General features: G+C 38.8%; 1 pseudogene; it reads left to right on the top strand.

The window, feature by feature from the left end:
- Nucleotides 1-2609: 2609 nt before the first annotated feature.
- LOC121028112 (elongation factor 1-alpha 1-like) lies at nucleotides 2610-3973 on the top strand (annotated as a pseudogene).
- Nucleotides 3974-8243: the final 4270 nt, after the last annotated feature.

Here is an 8243-nt window from a genome sequence, read left to right as displayed (position 1 = left end):
GTATACTCCTTGATACATGTATAGGCAATAAATAGGAAATAAAAGATGCCACTAAAATTGGGCAAAGCGGGTATTAAAAGTTGGAGTACGAAAACTGGGAACTAAAGGGCACTGGGGAGCCTGGGTGGCTTAGTTGGTTAAGCGGCCAACTTCGGCTCAGGTCATGATCTCATGGTTCATGAGTTTGAGCCCCACGTCAGCTCAGAGCCTGGACCCTGTTTTGGATTCTGTGTCTCCCTCTCTCTGACCCTCCCCCATTCGTGCTTTGTCTCTCTCTGTCTCAAAAATAAATAAACATTAAAAAAAATTAAAGGGCATTCGCAGGGTATAAATACAAAGGTAATTAGAACAAAGATACAAACCTTCCAAAATATAGTATTTAGTTAAGATTTAATCATATAAAGAAGCATAAATTAAAACACAAACCCGAATTATAAAATCTTGTTACAGAAAAAAAAAAAAAAAACAAACATACCGTCAGAACAATAAATGGGAATGAGCTTAGCTTACCTACTAAAAAAAAAAAATAAAGATAATCAATTTGTTTATAGAACAAGACCCGATTATGTTACTTTCAAGAAGCAGGCTGAAATTGATTTACAAAGGCAAAGTTTTAAGGAATGGTCAAATGTATGTTAGGCAAATAGAAACAGTAAGAAAGTAAGGGGAGCAGTTATATTATCAGACCAAGTATTATTTAAGCCTACAACCATTAACAATGAAAAGGAACATTTTTAAATGGTAAAATCCCATTGGAAAAAGATGTTGATAAACCACAATAATTAAGGTAGAGAAGAAACTTCTCTAAAAAGACCTTAGAAGCAATGGCATCATGGGACAAATGAGCACCCCAATCTTCTTGATGTTGGTTTTTAAAGCCATCCTCAATTAAAATAACCAAGGCTCCTTAAATAAATGGTTGATTGCATGGCAAGGAGAGAGCAAGATGAGTTTGGAACATCTTAGGGTATAAAAAAGAAAGTAGGAGGTGCTCAGTCTATAAAGGAGGCATTTCAATCAGACAAAACATTATTTTGGTTAGATACATAGTTGGTACCAACTGTTAAACTTCATTCTTCTTGTTGCATTGTTTCCACTGTATGAATATATCAAAATGTTTGTATGCATTGCGTTGTTGATGGGTACTTGGCAGTTTCCAGTCCAGATATTTAGGACTATGTTGCTATGATTATTTTTGTACATGTCTGTGAATCAGCACGTGTACATGTCTATTTTGGGTATATGTTTAGGAGGAGGACTGCTAGGTTACAGGGAATGATTCTGTTCAGCTTTGATAGATACCACCAAACAATTTTCTAAAACAGTCATCCCAGTTTACTTTCCCATCAGCAGTGTCTGAGTTTTACTTGCTTCATATTTTCTACAAATTCTGTAATCTTCTTCCTTTCTATGTTGGTCATTCTGACTTTTTTAAAAGTCAGTAAAGAGAGACAGATTATCTTAAAGAAGTGATAGTCAAATGACAGGAGACCTCAAAGCAGTTACTCTGGAAGTCAGAAGGTAGTAGAAAATACATCGTGAAACAAGCCTCCCACATTCTGTCCTTGACTTTCTGTAGCCTATCAGTAGCTCAACAACCTGAGTCATTTTATTAAAACATCAAGTCAGATCCTGTAACTCCTTGTCTCAAAATTATCCATTGGTTTTGCCTCTCATTTTAAGTGAATAGCCCAAATTCTTTTTAATTTTTTTTCAGTTTATTTTTGAGACAGAGACAGAGCATGAATGGGGGAGGGGCAGAGAGAGAGGGAGACACAGAATCGGAAGCAGGCTCCAGGCTCTGAGCCATCAGCCCAGAGCCTGACGCGGGGCTCGAACTCACGGACCGCAAGATCGTGACCTAAACTGAAGTCGGACGCTTAACTGACTGAGCCACCCAGGCGCCCCCAAATTCTTTTTTTAAAAAAAGTTAATTTTGACAGACAGAAAGTGCAAGTGGGGTAGGAGCAGAGAGAGAGAGAGAGAGAGAGGGAGAGACAGAGAGAATCCCAAACAGGCTTTACACTGTCAGCACGGAGCCCGATGTGGGGCTCAATCCCACCAACTGTGAGATCATGACCTGAGCTGAAATCAAGAGTCAGACGTTCAACTTACTGAGCCACCCAGGCATCCCAAAGCCAAATTCTTCATAGAGTGTAGTAAGACCTTCGTGAATTGATCCCCTCTTATGCTTTGTTCTACTTGCTTATTTGACCCTGACCACTTACTCTTAATCACACACCAAGCATATTCCCTCTCATGTACTTTGAATAGGCTGTTCCTTGGCCTGGAAAATTCTCCTCCGCCCCCCCCCCCGCCGCCAAATGGCTTCCTTGTCAAATATTTTCTCAAATTGCTTACATAGCAACCTTCTTGTCATACCCTAGCCTTTTTCCTGCATTATTCTAAATTATGCCCATCTCAAATATGTTTTTTTATCTTAAGCTCGTGTGATACATGAATAATTTGTTAATTTTTTAATCCACTATTGTGTAGCCACAGCTTAAAACAACTATTGCATAAGAAAATCTTGAAAAATTAATTGTTTTTTCTCAGTGGGTTCGCCACCGGAACACAAGTGTGAAAATCACCACTAAACCTGAATCAAAATGGCAAAGGAAAAGACTCCTATCAACAGTATCATTATTGGGCATATAGGTCAGGCCAGTCTACCACTTCCAGTCATCTGATTTACAAACGTGGTGGACTGACAGAAGATCTACTGAAAAATTTGAGGAGGCTGCTGAGATGGGAAAGGGCCCCTTTAAGTATGCCTGGGTCTTGGCTAGACTGAAAGCTGACTGTGAATGTGGTATCATCGATACCTCCCTGTAGAAATTCGAGACCAGCAAGTATGATGTAACCATCACTGATGCCCCAGGACACACAGGCTTTATAACTCTGATTGTACTATCCTGACTATTGGTGCTGGTGTTGGAGAATTTGAAGCAGATCTCTCCAAGAATGGGCAGACCTATGGTCATGCCCTTTTTGCTTATATACTGACTGTGAAACAATTGTTAACAAAATGAATTTCACCGAGACCCCCTAGAGCCACAAGATATAGGAGCAAATCTTTAAGGAAGTCTGCACCTACATTAAGAAAATTGGCTACAACCCCAACATAGTAGCATATTTGCCAATTTCTGGTTGGAATGGTAATAGTGTCCTAGAGCTAAATGCTAACTAACATGCTCTGGTTCAAGGGATGGAAAGTCACCAGTAAAGATGGCAATGCCAGAGGAACCATGCTGCTTGAAGCTCTGGTTTGCATTTTCCCACCAACTTGCCCAACTGACAGCCTTTGCATCTACTCCCCCAGGATGTCTACAGAGTTGGTTAGTATCGGTATTGTCCCTGTGTGCCAGGTCGAGGCTGGTGTTCTTAAACCTGGCAAAAGTGGTCACCTTTGCTCCAGTCAATGTCACAACTCAAGTAAAGTCTATTGAAATATACCATGAAGCTTTGAGTGAGGCTCTTGCTGGGGACGATGTGGCCTTCTGTGTCAGGAAAACGTGTCAAAGATGTTCATCGTGTCAGTGTGATGGGTGACAGCAAAAATGACCCACCAGTAGAAGCAGCTGGCTTCATGGCTTAGGGAATATCCTGACCCATCTAGGCCAGATCAGTGCTGGATACGCACCTGTGCTGAATTGTCACCCAGCTCACATCTCTTGGGAGTTTGCGGAGCTGAAGAAGATTGATCACCATTCTAGAAGAAAAGCTGGAAGATGGCCCAAGTTCTTGCTATCTCGGGATGCTGCCATCGTTCATATGGTTCGTAGAAAGCCTATGTGTTTTGACCGCTTCTCTGACTATCCTTTTCTGGGCCACTGTGCTGTTCATCACGTGAGATGGACAGTTGCTGTGGGTCTCATCAGAGCAGTGAACAAGAAGTCTGCAGGGGCCGCCAAGGTCACCATATCTGCCCAGAAAGCTCAGAAGGCTAAATAAATATTATCTCCAATACCTGCCACCCGGTCTTAATCACTGGTGGATGAACAGAACTTTTAGTGTCAGTTGGCCGTTTTAAATTTACATAGAAGACTGGTTAATGATAATAACAATGTATTGTAAACCTTGAAAAGGAAAGGAGGTTTTGTGCACCATTTGTGCGTGTGTGTGTGTGTGTGTGTGTGTGTGTGTGTGTCAGTTTTAAGTTATTAGTTTGTAGAATCTGTACTATTTAAAGGAAACAACTTGACCAAAAATCTGTTGCGGAATTTTGAGACCCATTAAAACAAAAGTTTAATGAGGGGGGAGAAAAAGAACAATGAATAACTTAACAGAAATTTATATTGAAAACACATTTTTAAGCTTATAGTTACCTGTCTGAAGGAAATTGGTGTGATTTCCTCTATTTGCTTAACATGTTTCTTTCCTTCTGGTTCTCAGAGGTTTAATTGTATGTGCCTGCTTGTACTTTTTCTTAGTATTTATACTACTATGCTTTCATACTCACTTTTGAAATTGTGGCTTGAAAAGTGTCATAAATTTTGGAAAATTTTCTGCTTGTATTTTTTTTGTTTAAAAAAAAATTTAACGTTTATTTATTTTTGAGACAGAGACAGAGCATGAACAGGGAAGGGGCAGAGAGAGAGGGAGACACAGAATCTGAAACAGGCTCCAGGCTCTGAGCTATCAGCACAGAGTCGGATGCGGCGCTTGCACTCACGGACCGTGAGATCATGACCTGAGCCGAAGTCGGACGCTTAACCGACCAAGCCACCCAGGCGCCCCTCTGCTTGTATTTCTTTCTTTTTTTTTTTTTTTAATTTTTTTTTCAACACTTATTTATTTTTGGGACAGAGAGAGACAGAGCATGAATAGGGGAGGGGCAGAGAGAGAGGGAGACACAGAATCAGAAACAGGCTCCAGGCTCCGAGCCATCAGCCCAGAGCCCGACGCGGGGCTCGAACTCACGGACGGCGAGATCGTGACCTGGCTGAAGTCGGACGCTTAACCGACTGCGCCACCTAGGCGCCTCTGCTTGTATTTCTTAATACATCCATTCTTTCACCTTCTGTCTTCTGGAACTGCAGTTACACAATTTTCCATCTTTCTATCACATCTGTGTGTTCCTTTCATACTTTTCTACAGTTTCCATCTGTTTTCTTCATATTTATTTCTGGATATTTTCTCATTATTAGTCTTTGATGTCGCTAGCCCTCTCTTCCGTCTTATCTGCAACATCTGGTTGTGGTGCGCATGTTGTTAATGTCTAGAAATATTTGCCTTTAAAAAATGAGATGCCAGTTCCCTGGTGAAATTATCCATCTTTGTAAATCTGTTTTATTAAAGTTATTAGTGTAAGTCCATTTTTGAAAACTCCAGTAGCTGGATTACTTGTAGATTTCTTACTTTATGTTCTTCCTGATTTTTGTCACTTGGTTTTCTTTCTTGTTGCTCGGGATAATGTTGACTGAATGCAGTATACATGAACAATAGCAAAGGCTCTAGATGACGTTTTGTTTGTTTCCCGACCACTACATTTAATTTTCTTCAGCTCAGGTTTGTCTTTCTGTCTGTTGCTCTGTTTTGCCTTCTAGAATTCACCTCTTTCAGGAGCTCACGTAAAAGCCTGAATTTTAACAGTAGCCTCTCATTCTTGTCCTGCCGTGATACCTATTTCTGTCTTGCAGCACTAATTCTGGAAACTCTGATTAGTGTTATAACCTCTTGGGTGTCAGTTTTAACATTCTCAGCATCTCCTCCAATGCATGTATTGTTGATTTCAAGATGAGATTATGTGAGGACTTTGGGGCTCATTTGATTTGATTTCCAAGATAGCGATACTTCTTAAATCCTCGCTGTCTCTGTATTTCTCTGTCAGATTTAAACACCTTAAAAAACCCACTTTATTTGTTTTCATTTCTGCAAGAAGAGTTAGTCTAATACAAGCTATATCATTCTAGCTAAATGTGGAACTCTCTTTACATATTGATTTGGGGTTAAAATTTGCGACTATTTCAGTTGACGGCATGTTGTGCCGATTGAGGTCTCAGAAAAGAGGAAAAAAAGTGCTTTTATTTTTAGACCAATACATATTAAACTCAAATACCTTTCATTCTTTTGAGTCAGGCTTTTAATTTTAATAACATAGAATGTATTGATGACTTCCAATTGTTATGGTGATTGTTTTCTTGTTGTACCATGCCGGTTTAAGGAAGCATCTATATCTGGAGAGAGATACATACATACATACATACATACATACATACATGCATACATACATACATATGTACCTATGGAGAGAGAGAGAGAGAGAGTTGGGAGAGATCTTTTTTTGTGACAGCAATATAATCCTTCTAAAAACAACAACATATAATAATTGTCCGCATTAAGCAAAAGAGAAATAAGAAGCAAGACTGGCTACATAATTTGTCATAATTTAACGGAATGCAAAATGAAGATGCGGGGCCCTTGTGTAAAAATGAAGAATTTCAAGAGGCCTAAAGCAAAGCTTTAAGTAGATTTCAGAATAACAACTACTCCTTTATTTCTAAATTTTATAAATAGGCTAGGGTTTAGGCAACTCTAAAACTTGCCCTCACTGTAATGTTCTAAGTAATTTCTGTAATGATGAGTTGTTGGGTGCCCAGTATGATATGTAGGCAGTAATACATAATCCACTAGGGAAAAAATCCATGTAATAGGAATGTATACAAGAGGTAATTTTTTTTAAAGGATATAGGTGAGCTGTGAAGGAAAATAACATACCTCTCTGACCATAGTTAGAAAAAATACAAAAACATATTTTTATATATTAACTATAATGTATATTTTCTTCTGGAGAACTCTGCTGAGAGCTGCCTACTTTTTTAAAAAAAATTTAAATGTTTTATTTATTCTTGAGAGAGAGAGAGACAGAGCCTGAGTGAGGGAGGGGCAGAGAGAGAAGGAGACATGGAATCCAAAGTAGACTCCAGGCTCTGAGCGGTCAGCACAGAGCCCGACATGGGGGCTCGAACTCAAGAGCTGTGAGATCATGACCTGAGCCAAAGTCAGATGCTCAACCGACTGAGCCACCCAGGCACCCTGAGAGCTGCCTGTTTTGTGCTTAGAACCATTGTTTTCATTCTGCTGTGTTAGTCTGAGCCCAAATATCCCCAAAAGTACAACTTTTTTTCCATGTCATGATACTTTTCTTGGTAAAAATTAAGTTATGTGTAAAATAGGATTATATGGTTTTATAACCCTTCTAATTAGAAACATTTGACAAAAGTGAGTTTCAACATTGCTTGATAAATATATATATATACACATATATGTATATATGTATATATTTGGTCAAGGAGTTAATTTTTCCCCCCCATACATCATGTTTTCTCATGCTTTAACATTTCTTATTATCTTCCCCTGGCCCAAAATGCTTTTATCATCCTGATTTAAATGGCAAATGCTTAGTTTAATTTCGGGATTCAGTTTAGACAAAACGTCTTGTTGGAGCTTGCTGGCAGAGTTCTGACTATCTCTGTGCTCCCGTGGCATCTCACACAGACTTCCAGCATAATCGGCTGTTAGGTAGACAATACCATGTACTGTCAGTGTGGCTGCTTTTTATAGCAGTGCCCTGCTTTATTAATCTGTGTCATCTCAGCCTGTAGTAGGTGTTCATTAAATAACCATTCGAGTCAACCGAAGTGAACCAAAACCATTGGGTTCCTAATTTCACTCATCAAACATTCCTTGAGTGCCCACAATTTTTTTAGACAATGGACCAATACTCCTCAGCAAGCCAGATTTATCACTGCCCTTAGAGAACTTCAAATACTAGCAATAAAAATTAAAAAGGAAAAAGAACCAATTTGACAATAAATTTCATATTTAAACAATAAATAAAAATTAAAATTAAAAATTAAAAAAATAAAAATAAAAAACTTCTATTGTAAAGTCAAAAAAAAAAAAAAAAGATAAATACTGTGATCATAGCTCTGAGGAGAGTAATAGTGTTAAGGGCATGTAACAGTATCTTAGGACCCCACAATTACTTATCTTAAAATCAAGGTGTTGAAGTGATGTATTTAGTATTAGCCCATTACAGATTACCAGAAAGATTGTGCAGGCATCTAATCTTGTTAAGTCTATTTTCCCTTTGTTATTAGATAATGATGTCATCTCCCATTTGCTAATTTCAGACTTTGTGATTGCCTTGGTATTCGTAGGAACCCTGGGGCAAAGAATATGGGTCTGCACTTTAAAACGCATGATTAGATACCCAGGTTTTGCACGTTATTATCTCA

The sequence above is a fragment of the Herpailurus yagouaroundi genome, unplaced genomic scaffold, assembly GCF_014898765.1.
Source record: "Herpailurus yagouaroundi ecotype Mexico unplaced genomic scaffold, PumYag 100, whole genome shotgun sequence".
In the NCBI taxonomy this organism is placed as follows: domain Eukaryota; kingdom Metazoa; phylum Chordata; class Mammalia; order Carnivora; family Felidae; genus Herpailurus; species Herpailurus yagouaroundi.
Note: the sequence above shows the minus strand (reverse complement) of the source record. Positions and strands in the feature narration are given on the sequence as shown.